General features: G+C 40.9%; 1 protein-coding gene and 1 long non-coding RNA gene across 9 annotated transcripts in view; both read right to left on the bottom strand.

Annotated features, from left to right (window-relative positions):
- LOC144020088 (axin-2-like) overlaps positions 1-22067 on the bottom strand; it is a 371050-nt gene that overhangs the window by 84832 nt on the left and 264151 nt on the right. The window lies entirely within an intron of this gene.
- LOC144020714 (uncharacterized) lies at positions 14719-20300 on the bottom strand. Of its 4 annotated transcripts, none has more exons than XR_013283948.1 (8): positions 18830-20300; positions 18090-18231; positions 17887-17964; positions 17744-17813; positions 17519-17629; positions 16844-16906; positions 16202-16381; positions 14719-15020 (listed from the first exon to the last, which is right to left on the bottom strand). It is a non-coding gene; the product is annotated as an uncharacterized LOC144020714 (long non-coding RNA). The 4 variants fall into 4 exon arrangements; XR_013283949.1 differs by having other exon boundaries at positions 17578-17629; positions 18830-19830; XR_013283950.1 differs by having other exon boundaries at positions 16202-16356; positions 16844-17629.

Consider the following 22067-nt stretch of genomic DNA (forward strand, 5'->3'; position numbering starts at 1 on the left):
CAAAATTATCCGGATAAGGACATGCATAAATAGAGGAAATGTAGTTGTTTCACACTAATTTAAAAATGTAGTCATACTCTGTATTAGCTATGAAATACATATTGGAATGACTGAAAAATAGCACTGTCTGTTCTCTCAAAACAGACTCTCTTTCTGGTTTAGCTCCATTCTAACCATGTTGAGGATGTGGCATTAAAAACAAAACAAAAAAAAACAAATAAAAATGGCTATACAATATTATAATTCTGTGGAACAACCACTTGGAACATCAAAACAGTTTTAATTGTAACTAATCCGAGACTGAGATTATTTCTGATGGGGAATCTTCAATGGAGGCGCTCTGACTCAATTTTCATCTGGGATTATTCCACTTTTTCATTCACAGGCTTACACTCACTGTGGATAATCAGTCTTTCATGTTTGGGCGTGCTATAAAAACAGCAAAGCATATACGATGTGAACACATGCCAGTGTGCACATACATACGGTACCCTTTTTTTTCCCTTTTTTTTTTTTTTTTTTTTTAATCCACTGCTGTATGGTGATACTGTAAAAGTAGTATCTAGCATAGATGTAGATTTGGAATGTGTTCTTTGTGCTTCTTTTAAGAGTAAGTGAAGACTAGAATGACCATGTAGGTCAAAAACAAAGCCTGCACCTCGAGCCGGGAAGTCTGAGTCGTCTTTGAGCAAGAGGACTGAGGTTCTTCCAGGTGTTGCTTTTCACAGTGGTAATCCTGCTACGGCGTGACTGTGAATTTTACAGGGAAGCTCTCCAAACAGGGCCCAGATGGTGGGCGGTAGAAGCACCAACACAGCAAACATCCACACGCGGATAGAAACAGGTGCACGCACCTTATAAAGTATGAGGCTGCCTCACACACACTCAGAATAAAGGTGAGGGCTACCTTGTCACCCCTTGGGTGGTCGATGAACAGGCACGGAGGTTTTGACTAAAGCTGTTATGTTTTTTAAATATCAAATCAAAAGCACTGAATGTCAAAATTGTATGAAAAAAAATATGCCGCACACAAAATAGTATGTTGCACTAAACTTCAATTCAACTACACCATACATGTCACTTGCTGTAAAATTGTATGTATATTTGTTATTATTGTTGTGCTTTAACAGTAGTTAACTGTAAGTAATACTTAACTCATTTGCTCCCAAAAACGTATAAAAACGTTTTATTTCAAATATTGCCAGGGTCCCAAAAACGTGTTTATACAGTTTTTTTGTTATTGTTTTTGTATGCTTGAGCATACAGGAGGCTTTGATGCAGCCTATGACCTGAAGAAATCGCTTAAAGCAATGGTAGTTGTTGCAAAAAACGGCCAGCAGGTGGCAGCATCTCCCATTTCAGGGGGCAGCCATTTTGCCACTTGCTGTCGACTGAAAAAGGCATCACAGTTGCTCAGGGCTGAGGGAATGACCAATGAAAGCTCAGTTTGCAAACATATGATGACCAAACAGAGCAAACCAATTACAAATCACACATTTGTGACAAGACTGTCGCAAAAGTCGCATGTAAGAATACAGCCAATCAGGAGGCCCGGTATTTACAAATCAGATACACTTAGACTAAGACTTAACTTTATTGATCCCTTTGGGATGGCTCCCTCTGGGAAATTTACATTTCCAGCAGTAATAAGAACAGATAGTAAAATAAAAAAACAATTCAATCAATAAGTTTATTACACCAGAGATTGAATTAATAATAAAATCAATCAATAAATAAGGTTATTACACCAGAGGTTGAATTTAAAAATAAAATAATAATAACAATAATAATAATAATAATACAGTGATACCTCGGCTCACGAACATAATTGGTTCCCAGAAAGTGTTTGTAAGCCGAAAAGTTCTTCTTCCGAACATTTATTTCCCATAAGAAACCATTAAAATGAGAATAATCCGTTCCCAGGTCCCTATAAAACATAATTTTCTACTAAATAAGCCTTAAAACTACACAAAAATATACCTTATTTTATGTATAATAAATGTGCTATTGTATTGTAATTAAAGAAATAAATTGTACTGTATAATAAAGTCGTTTTATTTTACTTTGTGATGGTAGTTCTTAAGGATAGTAGCAATGGTAGACTTACTTCATTCGCGAGCGTTTCACCGCGTGTTTATGGAACGGTTGCGGCTCATTCGCACTTTCGTGCTCACCGGAGCGGAGGAGGTGTGTCCCTTGGTGAACAAGGAAGTGGAGCACTTTAGCGAGTCAACAAAAAGTGAGCACCGCCAACTACTTTCACCTCTTTCCTGGGACTAAACAGCCGTGGCACGATTTTCTCCTTTTTTGAGGTACGTGATGGCACTTTCGCTTTTTTTTAGTGGCGCGAACTCCATTGACTACAATGCAAACGTGCCGCCGAATCGCCGTCCCTCGCTGGTAAGCATTAGGCTTAACACTAGCCTGTGGTGGGGTCTTTTTCGGTCCCATAATAGCAAAAGTACACTCAAAATGTCTATCAAACACAAACCGCGTCCGCACTAAAAGAAAGGGGGTGACGAACTGGGATGCCGTGAGCGTGCGTCAGCTTCTCGTGGCCGCCACCGTGGTGCTGTTCGACCGCGTGGTTTGGTTCGTCCGCCGAAAAGTAGTTCGTCAGCAGAGACTAAATTCTCGCGAATTTAATGTTCGTGAGGCGAAAAGTTCGTGAGCTAAAGCGTTCGTCAGCCGAGGTATCACTGTAATAATAATAATTCAATCAATCAATAAATAAGGCTATTACACCGGAGATTGAATTAAATAAATTAAATTAAATACAGTACAGTACAGTACTCGACTTGCGCATTTGTAATATTGGGTTAGGGTAGATATGTAGATTTGCATAACACATTTGTGACTTTGGTTATGGATACAAATTCTTTTGACATATTTGTTGATCGAAATACGCATTTGTAAATAGTTTTGCTACAATAATGGCCCCATAGGTTTTAGACATGTTATTGTGTCCTAATTTTAGAGATGCCACTGCTTTGTTGATATGTCGTGGAGATGGCATGAGTTAATTTCTAAGCAGTTTCCCTCCATAGATACAGTACCTATGTACAAGGACAGAAGTGGAAAACAACTTGCTTCATCTCTCACAGCTTTTCTGCAGCTCATGTTTCATGTGAATACTGGAACAAGAATGTACATTCAGAGAGCGAGGCCTTTGATGTTGCTACATTCACCGAGTCCTCTTAAAGCAGAGGAGAAAAGAGATGCGGCAAAGATTCTGTGGTCTGCTTTTGCTCTTTCTATTTCTCTCTCACATTCACTCTCGCTCACTGGCAACGCATCTGACGTCTTTCGGCAAAAGACAAATTTGGTTTCGCTTGTTAAGTCGCCAGTCAAAGCTGCATTTTTCCGTGCTCTCAATTCTCTCTCTGTATCGCTGCTTCATTTCCATGGATGCGGCATAGTGATGGTCGCTTACATGCTTTGCAAACAATAACAGTTCTTCCCCCCACCCCCACAAGTTTCCTCTTTGCCAGAACCTTCTGCACATGCCAACACATCCTTTAGGAAGCCTTGAACCGACAACAAACACAAAGCGTCCTTGCTGTTTAGAGAAAAGGGGGCCCAGCCGCAAGCCCGTATAATTAAACTTGATCTAATACTGTTAAATGTTTCTCTAATACTGAGTAGCAGCAATTCTGAGCCTCTTTCTCGCAGCAGTGAATAGTTTTTCCTATGTCTAGCCTGAAGATCAGGAAAAAAAACAAAGTAGTGTTTAAAATTCTGAAGTAAAATTTTAATTGTGTGACAACAAAGTGAGGACAAATCCTGTCATGACATTGTAATAAGATATTTTATCATGCCAAACCACAATGACTGTAGTTGTGCTGATGAACTTGACCTATAAACCAAGGGTCACCAACCTTTTTGAAACTGACAGCTACTTCTTGGGTATTGATCACTGTGCAGGGCTACCAATGTAATATACACTTCTGAAATAACAACTTAACTCAGAGTACCTTTAATTATAAGCCATTGAGAATTAATTCTATGTAAAAACACTGATCATGTTAATGAATTCTCACTATAATTATCAACAGTAAATTAAAGGGACAGCAACATGAAAAATCAACTTTTTGGAGAAAAAAACAAGCTGTTAGCACTCTTTGACGTCATAAGGTGCAGACCCACCCCCGCACCGCCTCTACGGAGTAAACGCACACCCACTTTCTCCGAGATCTCCATGGGATAGTGCCAAAAGTAGCCTTTATCTATAAACATTCTTACCAAATGAATTCAAAGCATTCAATTTGCTTCTTCACATTTGCAATGCCAAAGTGCAATGACAATTGGCTGTCTTAAAAATGGCTGACATTTGTGTCAACTACAAGTAAAACTTTTGCACTGTTGACCTTAACTGAACGAATAATATAGTGGCTAACCCTTGCTCTACAAGCAGCAAGTCACAGGTTCGAAACCAGCCCAGGCTTATTTTTTTTCTCCTTTCCTCTCTCTTCCTCTCTCTCCTCCCCTCCTTTCTTGCGGCAATGAGCCGTTTTGATTCAAATGTTTATTGAAGAATTGGCTTGCGTCAAGTTGCGTGGCGTACTCAGAGGAGTGCTTAAACGCAGATCTCAGACAACAGACTGCAGTCGGCTCACCGGGGGCGCAACAATCGCATGGGGAGAGGCGGGGTTTTACTGAACCGGGCGTTTTACTTCCACATTACAAAAATAACCAGCAAAACGTCCAATATTTCATTTAAAAAAATGACATCGCTATGGTGTCAAAGCTAAGATTTAATCATCATATGCCTATAGTTAACTTTTGGAAGGTCTTAAAATACCGTAGTGTAATCCCTTTAAGGTGGGAAACATACATATCAATATGCAACACTTATATGATCTTCATCAAACAGGTGTTATGACTCAGCAATTACAGTGTCTTAGCCATGATATTTATTGATGGAGGATATTGACAAATGTTCTGCTTCAATCATGGCATTAAAAGGCAAGCCGGTGAACTTTTTTTTTTTACATTCATTGTAAGTAGTGATGGGCATTAGAGTTCTTTTGACATTACTTTTTTAATTCAACTGTAATAATAATAATAATAATAATAATAATGATAATGATGATGATAATAATGATCATAATAATAATTACAGTAGACGTTACCCACAGAGAGGATAATAAATCCGTTAAAGATATCCCCAACAACGTCATCTCCCCGCTGCTGCAGCACGGGGCACACCGTCATGTGCTGGTGAGAGAGAGTGTCATGGTTCGGTTCTCAGCCCTGTTGTGCTCTTGTGCATGTGTTTCAGTGCCAATTACGAGGGGGGCGTTCCCCAGCCCCGCACCTGCATCGAGTTGGCTATCAGGACTATAAAAGGACTCCGACAAGCAACAGCCAGCTGTCGGATTATTATTTGCTCACCATTGTGTCCAAGTGTTCGTTTCCTGTTTGGTAAAGTTTTTTGAATCTGCTGTCGTCCTTAGTTTGGTTTGTATTCACGTGTGTATTTCCGCGTCGCCTTTAGTTTGTATTTCCGCGTTGATTGATTCCGTGTACACTTCGAGTAGTCCTTGCCGGTTGCAAGTGTTTTGAGTTTTTCTAGTCCTTGCCTTTTGCAAGTGTTTTTTCGTTACGTTAGTTCTCCTTGCCGTTTGCAAGTGTTTTGGTTATGTTATTTCTCCTTGCTGTTGCAAGTGTTTTTTGTTACGTTCGCGTTCCTTGCCGTTTGCAAGTGTTTTGTGTTCTCTATTCCGTCCTTGCCTTTTGCAAGTGTTTTGTATTACCTCCGTGTTCTTTGCATGTGCGCAAGAACACTTTTGTAAATCTCGTTGACTTGCCTGCGAGCAAGCATTGTTCCATCGGTTTATCCAAACGAATAAATCGAGATTGTTTTCCTCCTCTGAGCCTGCGTTTTTGGGATCTGTTCTTTATCGACTCTACCGAGTCACTACAGAATAATCCGACCATGGATCCCGCAGACTCGGAGAAGGTGAGACGGGCGTTGGCCAGTCAGGGGCAACGGGTGGCGCAAACTGAAACCACCTTGGTGGGACTCCAAGAGGTGTTAGGCAGGCTTGCTCACCGGTGCGAGGAAATGTTCGCGAGGTTCGAGCAGCTCGGTTCCCGTGGAGTGCTAAACCCGGAACTTCCGCGAACGGACCCAGCCACGTTGGCTCCCCCAGCAGCTCCAAGGGAACCCGTTTTGCCCCACCCGTCGCGCTACGACGGACAGCCGGGTGGTTGCGGTCAGTTCTTGCATCAATGTTCGCTTATCTTCGACCAGCAACCGTACACCTACGCTCGTGATCAGTCTAAGATTGCTTTCATTATGAACCTCCTGTCTGGTCAAGCCGCTACATGGGCGATGGTGGTGAGCAACTCACGACCAGACCTCCGGTCCTCCTTCCCGACTTTTGTTTCTGAATTTCAACGTGTGTTCGACCATCCAGTCAAGGGGAAGGAGGCCGGAGGTCGGTTGTTAGATTTAGTGCAAGGAGAAAGATCTGTCACGGACTACTCGATCGCGTTTCGTATTTTGGCCGCGGAAAGCGGATTTGATGAATGTGCGTTGCGAAGTATCTTTAGTCGGGGATTGAATACTGTACTGAAAGATGAACTGGCGGTCCGCGATGATACGAACTCTCTCGAAGGACTTATTGAGCTCACCATACGATTGGATAACCGCTTACGAGAACGGGAGCGGGCCTGTGAGCGGCATGGGCCATCCGCCAACCACCGCGTGACTGGACTCACCTCATCGACGACGCAGAAGCACGTTCCCTTCCGGACGCCCCAGCGGATACAGGGGAGCCCATGCAGGTCGGAGGTGGACGCCTGCATCCCGAGGAGCGCCGCCGTCGATGGCTCACTGGAGCCTGTCTCTACTGCGGTCAAACCGGGCATCGGGTGGCTTCATGCCCGGCGAAACCACCACGCCGGAAGCGACCGACCACCCGACTAGGAGGACGTGCCCATGAGACCCAGGAGTCCAGAATGGATTCGAACCAGGGTAAGCACCTACCGGGGGGAACCGAACCATGCCCTTCGAGTAGGGCTAGCCGTGATATTCGACGGTTAGAATTGTCAGGGGAATTGTCCGACGGCGGTATGAATCTTAAGATTAGGGCACTCATAGATTCGGGCGCCGACGATTGCTTCGTCGATCCGTGTGTGGTAGAGGCGTTAGGGAGCCCGGTGGAACCATTAGAGAAGGTTAAGGAGGTTTTCGACCTCGATGGGCGGTTACTGGCGCAGGTCCGACATGTTACCAGTCCACTTACTTTGAGGCTTTCGGGGAATCATGTTGAGAAGAGGAGTTTTTTCATTATGCCATCCCGTGCTGCTCCCCTAGTATTGGGGCTCGCTAAAGACCCATAATCCCGACATCGATTGGGATAAGCCCGCGTTGGAGAACTGGAGTCCCTTCTGCCATGCCCACTGTTTGAGGTCGGCAGAAGGGACAACCACTGTGCCCGTAAGTCCTGCTCCCGAAACGATTTGCCTCGATCAGGTTCCGGAGGAGTACCATGATTTAGGAAAGGTGTTCAGTAAGGACCGTGCCCAGGCGTTGCCGCCCCATAGACCATACGATTGTGCGATTGAGCTGATCCCCAATGCGCCACTACCAAGTTCACGCCTGTATCAAGTATCCCAGCCTGAACAAGAAGCCCTCCGGGAATATATCTCGAGTTCGCTGGCTAACGGTCAGATCCGTCCGTCTAGATCACCCGTGGGGGCGGGGTTCTCCTTCCTTGGCAAATCGTGAATCAGTCGTGGCAAGACTACAATCACTCACTCACTGAACTGGTATGGCAGTACGTTCACTCAGTGAATCGTACGCAAACGGGAAATGGTGGTAGCACGTTCACTTACTGACTCGTTCGCGAACCGGAAATGGCAACAGCCGCAACACTCATTCACTGAATCGTTCGTTCCTGAACCGGAAGTGGCAACACGTTCACCCACTGACTCGTTCACTCACTGATCCGTTCACCTCTCGTGAACGGGAAGCTTTCCCAGTGACTCGTTCCTGAACACCAATAGTGAGGCTGCGTGCAGTAAAATCCCAACCATGTCTGATGCTAGCTTTTGATTGGTCGTTCGCGAAGACTGACGGCATGAGCGTGGCTGCTCTCAAATGAACTGAGAGAAGAACGAATCACTTCAAGAAGAGACCCGTTCACTCACGTTCACTGAAAAGATTCGTTCTAAAGAACGAATCGGTCGTGACCGACACAACACTAATTGTAAGAGTGCAATAATGGGTTGTGCATTTAAACTTTTTTGTTTTTTTTCCTGTGCTAGCACTTCAAAATGTATTGAAACTAGTCTGTAGCGCAAAACATTGATGGATCTCCAAATATGCATTCACAGTTACAATCACAGAATGTTGATTAAATTATTTTTCTTGGATTTATCCATCCATCCATCCATTTCCTTGACCGCATATTCCTCACAAGGGTTGCGGGGGGTGCTGGCGCCTATCTCAGCTGGCTCTGGGCAGTAGGCGGGGGACAACCTGGACTGGTTGCCAGTCAATCGCAGGGCACACAGAGACGAACAACCATCCACACTCACAATCACACTTAAGGACAATTCGGAGCGCCCAATTAACCTGCCATGCATGTCTTTGGAATGTGGAAGGAGACCGGAGTACCCGGAGAAGACCCACGCGGAGAACATGCAAACTCCACCCAGGAAGGCTGAACCCTGGACTTGAACCGGTGTCCTCAGAACTGGGAGGCGGACGTGCTAACCACTAGATCACCGTGCCACCCTTTCTTGGATTTATTTTACACAAAATAAAAATAATACAAACAAAAAGCTCTCCTTAAAAATGTTAGTCGGATTGGTTGTCACGTCCAGACTGGACAATTACACAGCTTCCGAGCGTGTTTTCAAATGTATATGTGTACATATATCAATGTTAATTGTCAGGAACAGTATATTGCAGAATTTGAAGGCAGCTTCAAATGTAAATGAATCATGACTTTTTGGTGTTTTCTCAGACATCCACATCTTGCACGCAGTGGGAGACTCGTGTAGATGAAAAATGTGCAAAGCCAGTTCTTAAAATAGGATTTAGGAACAAATTTGAGAATATGGTCCCGTGTACTGAAGAAACGTGATCACTGGTACTTTGTTTTAGTAAACTCCATTATTAAACCTCGGATAAGGAACTAACCTCTGATTTTTGCTGATTATAATGTGTCACTGTGTAATGTAGTGGAGTACTCACCTGACTCATAAGTAGTGGGGATTAAATTAACTGCAAAAATACAATTTTGACAAGAGCAAAAGGCTGTTGTCATGAGATTTATGTTTTAAATTAAAACGTTGCATTTATTTATAATAAAAAAAATAAATAAATAAAAAAAAAAAAAGAGGGGGGGGCTGCCTAGGATCGTACCCATGACCATGGTTCATGCAGCAGCAGGTATATCCACTTTACCACAGAGGAAGTATGTGAAACTGTGCTCCAATGTTGTAGTAATCAGGTGATGGGGCTTGCTATCCGCTAAAACAAACGGTCTCACAGAGATTTTTTTTCTCTCTTTTTTTATTTATTTATTTTTTATTTTTTTTATTTATTAGTAGTGCACTTATACAAACAAATGGTCTCTCGGATTCGCTGCCTGGCGCCAAGCAATGGTACCAGAACCTACATCGCTGCACGTACTAGCAATTGCAATGCTGTTGTGAATAAATTGCCGTTATTTATATTTGAAATATAAAAAAAATAAAAAAAATAAAAAAAAACCTGACTTCAACCAGGATCGACCACGTGAACTTTTAATTCGTGCCCGCGGTGTTTCGCCGCTCACCCACGCAGGAAGGATGTTATGATTTGCTCCAAACCTGTAGTAATCAATTTTAAGTGTCTTAGAAACCGGGAAAAAATGTTGATAAAAACTTAGCCATGCTAGATCACATTGAATATAATGATGTTATATGTTTTTTTTTGTTTTTTTGCTGATAAAATGTAAACATGCAAGTGACATTTCAGTCATAAAATATGAAAAAAAGAAAACACCCACTAACTCTGGCCAGCAGATGGCAGCATTGTATCTCTTTTCACTGTGATCCTGTGGACACTTGTTGGATCGGAACAACTTATCGAGCCACTTCTCGTCGCGAGCGCCCGACACTTGCCGAGTGTCTGCTTCCAGGGTGACGTTATATTGTGTGTTGCAAAGAAAAAAAAGAAAAAAATAGTCGCTTGATTGTGATACTTCTATCGTGAGCGCTGACACTCTTCTCCAGCGTCTGCTTTGAGTGTAACGTCACTCGCATTAAGTCACGTTTTACAATATTGACAAGAGCAAATGACTGTTGTTAAGAGATTTGTTTAAACGTTTATTTAATTTAAAAAAAAAAAAAAGTTGCCTGACTAGGATTGTACCCACGATCTCATGTTTTGCGTTTCAGTGCGCTATCCGCTCAGCTACGGAAGACAGACGTGTAGCTTTGCTTCAAATTTGTATTATCAAGTGATCCACAAGGAGTACGAGCGATGCGTAATAAAATGATTCACGCTATCTCTAATCATGTTTTATGTTCGATGGATGCACTTAGGGTTTTTACATAATTTACATAATTGATGGATGCACTGAGGTTTAGTACATTAATTGTTTTATGTAAAACAATTGGAAACTAGAGCTGCGAGCAGCTATGACGGGCCCTCGCAGCCCGGGCCACGTTGGGGTACTTGCACTTTGGGGTACTGGCACATTGGAAGCAGAATTTCCTTGAAAATGGCATGATAAATCATAAGGCGGCACGGTGGGTGACTGGTTAGCACGTCCGCCTCCCAGTTCTGGGGGCTCTGGTTCGAGTCCAGGCTCCGGCTTTCCTGGGTGGAGTTTGCATGTTCTCCCTGTGCCCGCATGGTTTTTCTCCGGGTACTCCGGTCTCCTCCCACATTCCAAAGACATGCATGGCAGGTTAATTGGGCGCTCCGAATTGTCCCGAGGTGTGATTGTGAGTGTGGATGGTTGTTTGTCTCTGTGTGCCCTGTGATTGGCTGGCAACCAGTCCAGGGTGTCCCCTGCCTACTGCCCAGAGCCAGCTGAGATAGGCGCCAGCACCCCCCGCGACCCTTGTGAGGAATAAGCGGTCAAGCAAATGGATGGATGGATGGATAAACCATTACGTGGATTTTTTTTTTTTTGCCAGGTGTGATGAGTGTGTCAAGCTCAATGGTTTTTGGCGATTGTTAAGATCTGCAAAAATCAGCGTCTTCTTTTTATTTTTAGGCAATGAGTTGCCCTGATTGTTTTTTTTTTTTCCAAAAGTACATCTACACATCATCGCTCGTACTCATTGCACAATGTTGCTTTTATTGTCCATAGAGGCGATAAAAAAAATAAAAAAAAGAAACTAAATGAAAAAGTACATATTGAGTTTTGTGGCGCTGTATTTACAACTGAATTTTGTCATAGAGATACCTTCAGGCCTTGACTATGAATATACATTTCAAGTGTGGGATTTTTTGGAGCATGTACCTGGGAGTTATTAAGCATATCCTTCATTCACGATATTGCTTCTAATGTCCATAGAGGCTATCAAAAATCAATAAAACTAAATAAAAATATGTATGTTTGGTTAGGTCTGATGCCAGTGAACATTTTGAGTGGTGGAAAGTAAAAGAATATTCATAAATGACTGTTATAACACTTAGATTGAGTTTACAATTTTTGTAAAAATACCGTAAGTGGGGTATTTTTTTTTCATGCCTCAAGGGCTAGCTGGTGCTGCATATATAACTGAATGTTGTCATAGAGATAGCTTCAGGCCTTGACTATAAACATACATGTCAAGTCTGGGATTTTTTTGGAGCATGTACCGGGGAGTTATTAAGCATATCCTTTTTCATTGCGAAACACAAAATTTGATGCTCCACCCTCATCATATAGTATTCCGAAAAGTCAAGATTTTGCCCACTGTCGTTGGCTCAGGTCTTGACATGGTCCAGGTCAAGTCCGAAGTCAGTCGGATGAAACGTCTAGGAGAAGTGGGCAAAAGTATGCTCCCTGTAAATGTGCTAAAATCATTAAAAAAAATGGGACATTCAAAAATTTGTAGCTCGCTTCCTGTTCATTTTAGCACATGGGTCCAAGAGACTTTTTTGTAGGTCTTGGGCTCCCTCATACTTAAACGTACAAGCGGGGCTGCTTAGATAAAAATTTCTAGGGGGGCGCTATTGAGTCATTTTTGTAAAAATAGCACAATGCATGATAAAATATTACTCATTTTACCAGGCCAGATGTGTGTGCCAAGTTTCATGAGTTTCTGTGTATGTTTAGACCCTCAAAATCGGCGTTGTTTTCTTGGCGAACAGTGCTTAGCCACGCCCACAGCGTTTTGCGAAAACTCACAAACTTCGTGTTGTGACATCATGAAGGCCGAAACCCTCATCTGAGCAAATATGAGGTGGGTCCAGTTAACGTGTTTGGAGAAAAACATTGAAGAAAATTCGTAAGAAAAAAATTTCCACTAGGTGGCGCTATAAGTAAGATGAAATATAAGTTTGTAGATGTCTTAAGGGCTGGACTCTCATATGTGTGAAATTTTGAGAAGATAGGATCATCTGGGTCAAGTTAAAGCAACTTTTATTGTCACGAAAAATCTTCAGATTTTGCGGCACCGTAACGGCCACGCCCTTTGACGAAAAGTTACAATATTCGGTGTGGGGCATGATCAACATCTTAAGGCTTTTCTGACCAATTTTCAACTGGATCCCTTCAACGAGCTCAGCACAGTAGCTAAAAACGTAAAGTATGACATTTATTGTCACCACTAGGTGGCGCTAAATGTATAACTGAATTTTATTAAATAGATGTTTTCAGGCCGTGACTATTAAGTTGCATGAGAAGTTTGAGATTTTTTGGAGCTTGTACATGGGAGTTATTAAGCATTTTGTCTTTCTGGATGAAAAAAAAAAAAATGAAATTTGAAAGGCAATTTTTGATGCCCCGCCCCCGCCATATAGTATTTCGAATAGTCAAGATATTTTGCCCAGTTGTTGTCTCAGGTCTTGAGATGATACATGCCAAGTTTGAAGTCAATTGGATGAAAAATGTTTGCAAAGGGGGAAAAAGCATGGCCACAGTGAATGTGCCAAAATAGGCCAAAATTGGACATTAAAAAATTCATAGCTCACTTCCTGTACATTTTAGCTACATGGTTCCAATAGACTTTTTTTGTGTGTCTCGGGGTGCTACACGTGCCTGCCAATTTTCGTAGCTCTAGGTCAAACGTGCCGGGATTGGTTTTTATTTTTCTACGCTGGGGGGCGCTCTGGAGTCGCGTTGTTATGACAACAATATAATATCAAATTTTTCGCCGGGCCCGAAGAGATCGCAAAGTTTGGTGAGTTTTCGTAAATGTTTAGGTCCTCAAAAATGCGATCGTTTGCAATAAAGAAGAAGAAGAAGAAGAAGAAGAAGAAGAAGAAGAAGAAGAAGAAGAATTCTTACAAAAACAAGAGGGACCTCGCAGCGGTCGCTGCTCGGGCCCTAAATATCCATGTCTGTTATGAAAGTTGGGGGTGACAAAAAAAAAAAATCCCCACCGAGGTTCGACCCGGGGCTTGGGTGTAAAAATCAGGTTACTTACCAGGTGAGCTAATGGGGATTGTTGCGAATCAGAGCAAATTGGCATATTTGTCTTTCAAAGTGTCATCTGATGCTGAATGAATGCTAATTGGGGACACGTGTTTAATAATTTCACTATAACGCACTTCCTTGATATGATAGTACATGTGTAACATACAGTCGGCGGTGGGCTTTGAACCTGCGACCTCCTGCTTACTGTACATGCGCTCTCCCAACTGCGCCACTGAGCAATATGAGAAAGGCGGTCATGACCCAGATAGCAAAATGTGGTTGAATCAACGTTGAAATTAGTTCGGCTTAAGTGTTGAATCTACGTTGAGATCTAACGTTTAAATTATATAGAAAGCGCAAGGTTGATAAAATGTTGAGTCAACGTTTGCTTTCCAACCATATATCACTCAATATCAATGTCGTTTCAACCATCATCTAAATGAGAATCTACATGCATCTTTGGTTGATTTTACATTGAATTCTAATGTTTAAATTAAACAGAAAGCGCAGGGTTGATAAAATGTTGAGTCAACGTTTGCTTTTCAACCATAAATCACACAATATCAATGTCGTTTCAACCATCATCTAAATCAGAATCTACATGTATCTTTGGTTGATTTTACATTGAATTCTAACATTTAAATTATACAGAAAGTGCAAGGTTGATAAAATGTTGAGTCAACGTTTGCTTTGTAACCATATATCACACACTATCAATGTCGTTTCAACTACCATCTAAATCAGAACCTACATGCATTTTATAGTGTATTAATGTGAGGAATAAATGTTTTAAGTTAATCATCATTTACATTGGAATTTACATCTAAATGTACATTATTATTATTACTATTATCATGCACATTAATATAGAACAACTTTTTTAAACTAACAAAAAATATTGGGTTAGTCCACTAGAAAAAAAAAAGTTACCGTATGCTTTTCACCTAGTGTTTCTGCAGATGTCTTACAACTTACTTGGATGTATTATTAGCTTGTTGATTTCCTTAACCATACTTCCCCATATGTATGAAAATCTTAGGACAGAAAATATGTTTAATATTCAAACATTTATTAGAAATCAAAACAGTACTTTGTAACTGAATTCTGGGGAGAATGGAGGCAAAGAAAATAACACCCGTTTAGTTTCTGCCTCAAATAATGTTTGTTTTTATTGTATTATTCTTTTTCTTGACAAAGGAATGAAATAAACATGAAATGAACTGTAGGAACATCAGTGTATAAAGCGGTAACCATTTCACTTTGACTGTACGTCAGTCCATAAAAAGACACACTAAATTTGACTTGCGTTCGCAGTTGCGTCCAAGGCACTAGCATTGCTTGGGATGCCACCGTTACACTCATGAGCAAAACGCAGCCAATGCTTGACAGTAACACCAAAGTCCTGCTGAGTCAGTGTACGGTCAAGCTGTCGAGCAGCAACTGAAAGACAAGATTACAAAAGAGAAGAGCGTTAGTATCCAATACAATTTATTGTTTTAGAAAAAAAGCTGTTCTGTTGTTACATTAACTATCAGTAAGTATTAAGTAACACTTTTTTGTTGAATTTGACAATGTTGGTAAATACATGCGATGTCAATATAAAAACACTGTAGATTTATTTTAGTTAATTAGGACAATTACAGAATGTTGAATGTGCAATGTAACTAGGTACTAGCATGAAAGTGTGTCGTGTATAGTTAGGTACATTGTTTATTTTATTTTCTAGTTTTACGACGACTTAAAGAGGGTAATGGTCAGAGGCCATTGTTCAAATTAATAGCACAAAAGGAAAATGAAGTCTGGTTATTTGGAACGTCGTTAACTCGCTGTCTAGCTGGTGAAATTTAGAAGCTTCGGAGCGAGGACAGCATAAAGATGAAAAGGTAAGGGGAGTAGCGGTGAAGAAAAAAAAAAATACAGATTTTTACTGAGCTAAAGAAAATAATGTTGACATAATTTATTAGAAATGATTGACTTGTTTTGATAGCCACTGCTGTTGCAGGCAAACCTCGTGTTCCAATCAAATATTTTGCAACTATATCGAGTTGCGTATGCCTAAGCCAGGTCATGCTGCACCTCCACAAATAATGGTGCGACCAAATCCTGTGCTGTGCGAGCAACCAAAAATGTTACTCGCACCAGTGCTAGTAGTGGAAAAGTTAGTGTAGAGCCCTGGCCTGATGGAGTCCATCTTGACTGCAATATATTAATGAAAAGACAAAGATACATATACTAATTGCTGTTTTTGTGAAGTATCAATGATGTTTTTTTTTTTTTTTCATTGATTTCGGAATTGACCATTCTCTAATTAATAGATAAATAATGTCTATGTGGAGCCGCACTTTTAAAATGTGTCTTTTCTTAGTGTTTTTTTAAAAAAGCTTTTTCTGGGATTTTTCAGTCATTCAAAAATATTTTTGGACAAATCAAAACAATTTTTCAGTTATACAAAAATGTTTTCGGAGAGTCAAACCCTTATTACGAGGTTTCGGGTATTGGAAGGATTCTGACTCTATACCCCAGGTGGAGTGATTTTACACAACAAAAGAAAGCAGCTCAGAGCATTCTGCTGAAAAACAACTCTGTGTTGTAATAAGTAGTTTACATAGGCGATAACTCACCAAACATACAGTCTTGCATCACTGTCTCCTTGAATGCCTTCTTGCCAATGCAACGCTTGTCTTGCTTCCCTGCCCAGTTGTATTCATTTAACAGCCCAGGGCATTTGTCATCACAGTTGCCATCATCCGTCTGATTAGGTTGTCCGAATTGGTGCCTTCAACGACAGCCAGGTGATTAATCTATGAGAGACGACATTATTATTATTATTATTAATTTAATTTTTGCACTCAACTTTTGTTGATAGAATTCTCCCGATGCCTGAAACTTTTACTTTTAAGTAAATTACATAACCTTTACTAAATTTTGCAATATTCATATACATCACCCCCTCTCCACCCCCCAGATGACTAACTAAATAACTAAATGACTAAAACTGAAAATAAAAATAATACATTTGTATTTCATTTTTGAATTGTATATTTTTCATCCGTTTTTACTTTCACTTTTAGTAATTTATTTATTTATTTATTTATTTATTTAGTCATTTATTTATTTAGGCATTTATTTATTTTGAATTTTGGCAGTTTTTGTCCTCCATAATTATGCCTTACAAATTGGTAAAAAAATAAAAATAAAATAAAAAAAGTGTGCTAAGATTTATGATGATTTGGTTCTACAACAGTGACCTTTGAAAAACTTACCAACTACGAATACAGTATTTCCCTTTCTTCCGGTTGGTCCCCAAGCACCGCAAAAAGGGTTGCCTGAAACAAACAGAAGACCCTGTTCAACATTTTTTTTTCACAATGTGATTGTGTTCTTTCATAATCATAGTAGTTATTATTACTCACAAGTTAAATTAACAATGTCACGCCGCCACCGGCGTGACGTCCCATGCTTTTGTTTTGTTATCCATGTTTCCCGTTTTACTCTGAAATCCTGGCTCTCCTCTCGCCCCAGGTCACTTGCCCTTCCTGCCGCTCACTCATTGCCGGTCCCCGCCCATGATTATCACCACCTGCCGCCAATCAACCCACACAATAAAAGCCAGCTGCATTCTCCCCTCTGTGCCGAAGTGTCACCGTCAGTGCATGGAAGCGTCCACAGTCCTTATGTCCTTGTTCATGTTGCCTAGCGTTGTTGCCTTGTTTTTGTGCCTTTTCCTCCCTTTTGGAGCGCCTTTAGTTACCCCTTTTGCCTTGTGCCCTTTTTCCTCCCTAGCGGAGCGCTTTCTGTTGTCCCCAGTACCTTTTGCCTGTTTTTTCCTCCCTAGTGGAGCGCTTTTTGTTCTCCACTTTTTCCCCTCCCTGTTCTCCTCTCAGTTTGAGAGGAGACCACTGTTGGCCGGAAATAAACCTGCTGCCTTGGTGGCCTACCTTACGCCTGCGTCTGAGTCCTACTTGACCCCGCCTTGTCAAACAATGGGTCTAGGTACCTGTTGTAGAGCTGTAATTGTGTTTGTAGTCTTGAAAAAGTGGGTTGTGCACCTAAACAATATCAACAACACAGCATGTAAGTTTCAAACTTACTGTACAAGTCAGCAATGTGTTACCGCAATAATATCATCACAATCATGTAGTACAGTGCGCAGAATCATTTACCTTCTTGCGCTACTCCTCAGAATGGATTTTGTGGACAGAACATTTTGAAGAAACACTCAGAGCCTGAAACCTGAGCACAACCGATATTCTATTAATTATTATGTTATCGTATATTATGAATTCTGAAAACATACCAACATTACCTTAAAAAAAATTGCACTTTGCCCTCTTCCTCCTTATAGGTAAGACAGACCTCTGCATGTTCTCCTTCCCCATTAAACCTGTGCCAAGTTATATTCTCTGTCACTAATTTCAACATTTGGATGTGGTGAAAGGTAGTTCACCTAAGCTTTCTTCAGATTCTTAGAAATTAATATTTTGAGTGTTTGTTCACTTGTTTACTTACCAAAGAGGTTCACCAAGCTCTGGCCAAGGTACAACATGCCTTCTTAGTTTGAATAAGTAGTAAATTACTAATTAGCCATCTGGTTTCGAAGACGCTGGCACCACCTGTACGCCATGTGACTCGTCAAAACAGCACAAGTAACCTGTACATCAACAGACAACAAATGATATTAAAAGCAACAAAGTACAACATTTACACCTTTGTTTTATTACAGTGTGAAAAAAATGTGTTCATTATAGGCTCAATAATGAGTAATTACTAAAAAAATACTTTTACTTGCCTCAACAAATAAATATCCTGAAGCATGATTCGACTAGATTTTGTGATGAATTAAGTTATATACAGAAGTTAAACAAATTACACATAAACCTTATATTACTATACAATTGGACTTAATTTACTTTAAAAACTAAACCTAAAAGAAAACGCTATTCAATGTTCTATCTTCAACTGTTAAACCAGCCTGTTAAAAACGACTGAAAAAAAGATACATTCTTCATGTAAACGCTCCTGTAGTTCGTTAGCTTACTAGCATATCAGCAACATAGCACACAGATAGGCTTGTAGTAATTCTCATTGTTTAGAGGCCGTCATAATTAGCAACTTAGCTTCAACGTTTAGGATCATTCGAAACAATTTCTTCACTAAAACCACCTCTAAAGACCAAATATGCTTAGCGACCCAACTGACAATGGACATGGTGATACATATTTGTTTTATTTAATGTAACTTTTACCGACCTGAAACACAGAACGTCGACGTTTGGATTCCCGCTCTTAGCACGGCTGTCGGCAATTTGAAATTCTTCTTCTTCTACGCTGTGTATGACTGTGTGTGTCAGTCTGGTTAGTAGCATGTCCCGCCATCTAGTGGCGTACTGTGGAACAGCGATCCAATAACGTTAGAAAGTACAGTAGATATTTAAATCAACTCGATGAAATTAAAATTGTATGAGATATATAATAGATTTTTAAAACATAACCTGGGAAATGTGTGTAACGCATAAGTCATTCCTCTTTTGTATTTTTTTAATATAATATTATGCACACAATGTACATATCACACAGCACTATAAAAAATAAATAATTCAAGCTCTGCATATTTTACAAGCTGAATATTATCCCAGAACAATGTAATATTTGGTGCTCGTGATAATTTGGTACCTTTTTATATGATTATACTCGCAGAGTTGCGTCTCAATAAAATAGCTTCATTACAATATTGCCCCCTAAAAGCTTTACCTCTGAATCAGATTTCCACTAAATGTAAATAATTATCTCTTTCATATGAATATTCATAGTTGTTTTTATTTTAGAATTGTTAGACTTAAAGTTTATGCGTTGCAGGTTGAAACAAAACTAGTCAGATAAAATGAGATTTTCTCTGATCAGCCAGTGAGTGCACCTAACTAAATATTATGGCATTGAAACTATTAACGGGAAAATTTAGATAACCACACACGCACGCACGCACACACCAATGTCTGTGAAGTCAATTCAGTAGTTGTGTCAATATGAAGCCATAAAATGTCAAATGTAAAACATAGGAAAATTAAATACTTACCCTTGAATCGCTACAAAGAAATGGTGAACGCACGTTCGAAGAACTTCTCTCTGGAAGCTTCATGAAAGTTCGTTCACAGAATTCCCACACAAACTTTGATTGTTTGACCAGAAACATATTGAAATGTCTGTGTGATGATGTATTAAAATTCTTCTTAACATCTGTTATGCAAATAAGTATGTGTAAAAAATGTGTGTAGAAAAATAAATAAATCTGAAACTGCATTTAAGAGTGGGACAAGACTGGCTATACATATGTGGCCCAGAGTTGTAAATTGATAGCTGGGCCAGATGCGTCACACAGCAACTGGTCCACATCCTGTTTATCAGAGTCAAGCCAGTGCCACTTTTGCTGCTCCTGGGCCATGTTCGGCCCACATGCCTTATGCCAGTGTTGACTGAATGCCACCTGTGCCGGACCTATGCCGGATGTGGGCACATATTTTTGATGACTGGGCTGAAATGCTAACGTGTACAGTTTATTTGGTGGAAATGCCAGGTGTTTCGAGTACATTCAAATAATTTACAAGTTTTGCAAATACAGTGTTCCCTCGTTTTCCGCTGGGGTTAGGTACCAAAAAATACCCGCAATAAATGAAATCCGCAAAGTAGTTAGCTTTATGTTTTATATTTATTATAAATGTTTAAAGACTCTAACACCCCCCCACCCACACACCTGTCCCCAGAATACTTCCCCTCCCCCTCTCCTAGTCAATTTCTCAGCTGAAGGAAAAAAAAACGAGAAGGGCAAACATAGATTCAACGTTAATTAAACATTGACCTTTCAAACGTTTTAATTCAACCAAAATACAATGTTGATTCAATAATTTAAAGAGTCTTAAAGGTCCCCTCATATGAAATGTTCACTTTTGGGGGGGTTTGACAGAAGTATGCCTTACCATAGCCTGACTAAGTCCCCAAAATTGTGAAATAAACGACCCATGTTTCCCTTTCCTATGGGCATTTGTATCACATTAGCTCAAACGTCACTAACCCCACCTTTTTCGGTTTTACACGTCACTAGCTCAGCGCGAACTCCACCCTCACAATTTTCAACTCCTCCCCCCCGCCGGAGCAAACAAACAGCAGCAGCAGGAGGACAGCATGGTCCACGATTTTGCGGCCCCGTATCTCCGGCCCGGAGGGTTGTGGCGGGCCAGCACCGACGACGTTGGAAAGCCAAGATTGAGCCGGTTCAGGGGATGTGTTCATTTTCCCCCTAGGACTTATGGTTCGACCGGTACTGGGGTGTCAATCCCAGTAGCTGCACCTGGTCGCTAGGAGGGTTCACAGCCCTGACAATTTGTGGCAAACATTTAACTGACGACTGCTTCAGGAAATTGGGACAATACAAACATGGATTAGCAGAACATCTTTCACTTATCCCGGGATCGATACCAACTATTGAAACTAATGAGCCAATATTACTTCAGGTGCAGACGTGAAGACTGTGACACGGAAAAAGATGAGACTTGCCCACGGCCAACTCATTTTGTAGTCAAAAACACACAGAAGTCTGGTGAGCCTTGGCCACGCCCACCAAAATGTGGTCTGAGAGTTGCAGTAAACATGGTGCCGTGCACTCCCCCTCGCATGTGTCGCACAATGAAAATCGGACAATTTCATTAATTTACAAAAATCTGCCCAAACGCTCGGAAAGTAGGTAATAAAGTGAATAGCTGAAAGACCTGAAAGACAGCGCAATTCCAAATCAAGCTAGCAATAGACCCTTCCAGCTGACGTCACTTGGGGGTCAAACAATCCATAGAAACGGAGGGAGCATCATTTTCGTTGAACGATTCGTCTAAACATGACAAATGTACCAAAAAAATGTACATAGTTATCATAGTTACTGCGACACACTAGAACCAGCTGTTCTTAGCCGGTATCGGCAAAAGCTGGAGTTGGTTGGAGGAAAAGATCCGTATCTACTTTCACCATCGGCCTGCTCAAAGCAAGCCACAACGTTCCCCCAAATAACTTAAACTATCTCATTGTGAAGAAGAGCGCCAACACATGGGAGGACTTTGACGCCATCAAGAGCCTGGATTCTTCTTTTGTGTCTGGATGGGTGAAGGATGCGTTCAACACGACAATGTTTGTCTCATAGCAGCAAATGTATGTTCTATTTATCTTTTGGTTGACACTGGTTACTGGTGTAAAACATTATTCATGAAAATTGTTTGTGTCCGGATAAACTCGTCTTGCTGTAGGTCCAGGGCGCCTCCCGGAGGGCAAACATCCCATAACAAATGAATGTCGAGAGCTTGATTTTCGGAGAGCGTTTTCGTTTAAAGGTGGGAAATATGTCAAGTGTCAGCCTCTACCAGCTACAAAAAAAATGTAGTTTGCTGGGGGCAGTGGAAGTGGAAGCTTAAGGTATGTTGTTTTTGGTTGAAAAAGTATGTCGATCACT

Source organism: Festucalex cinctus, chromosome 6 (assembly GCF_051991245.1).
Source record: "Festucalex cinctus isolate MCC-2025b chromosome 6, RoL_Fcin_1.0, whole genome shotgun sequence".
NCBI classification, from domain to species: domain Eukaryota; kingdom Metazoa; phylum Chordata; class Actinopteri; order Syngnathiformes; family Syngnathidae; genus Festucalex; species Festucalex cinctus.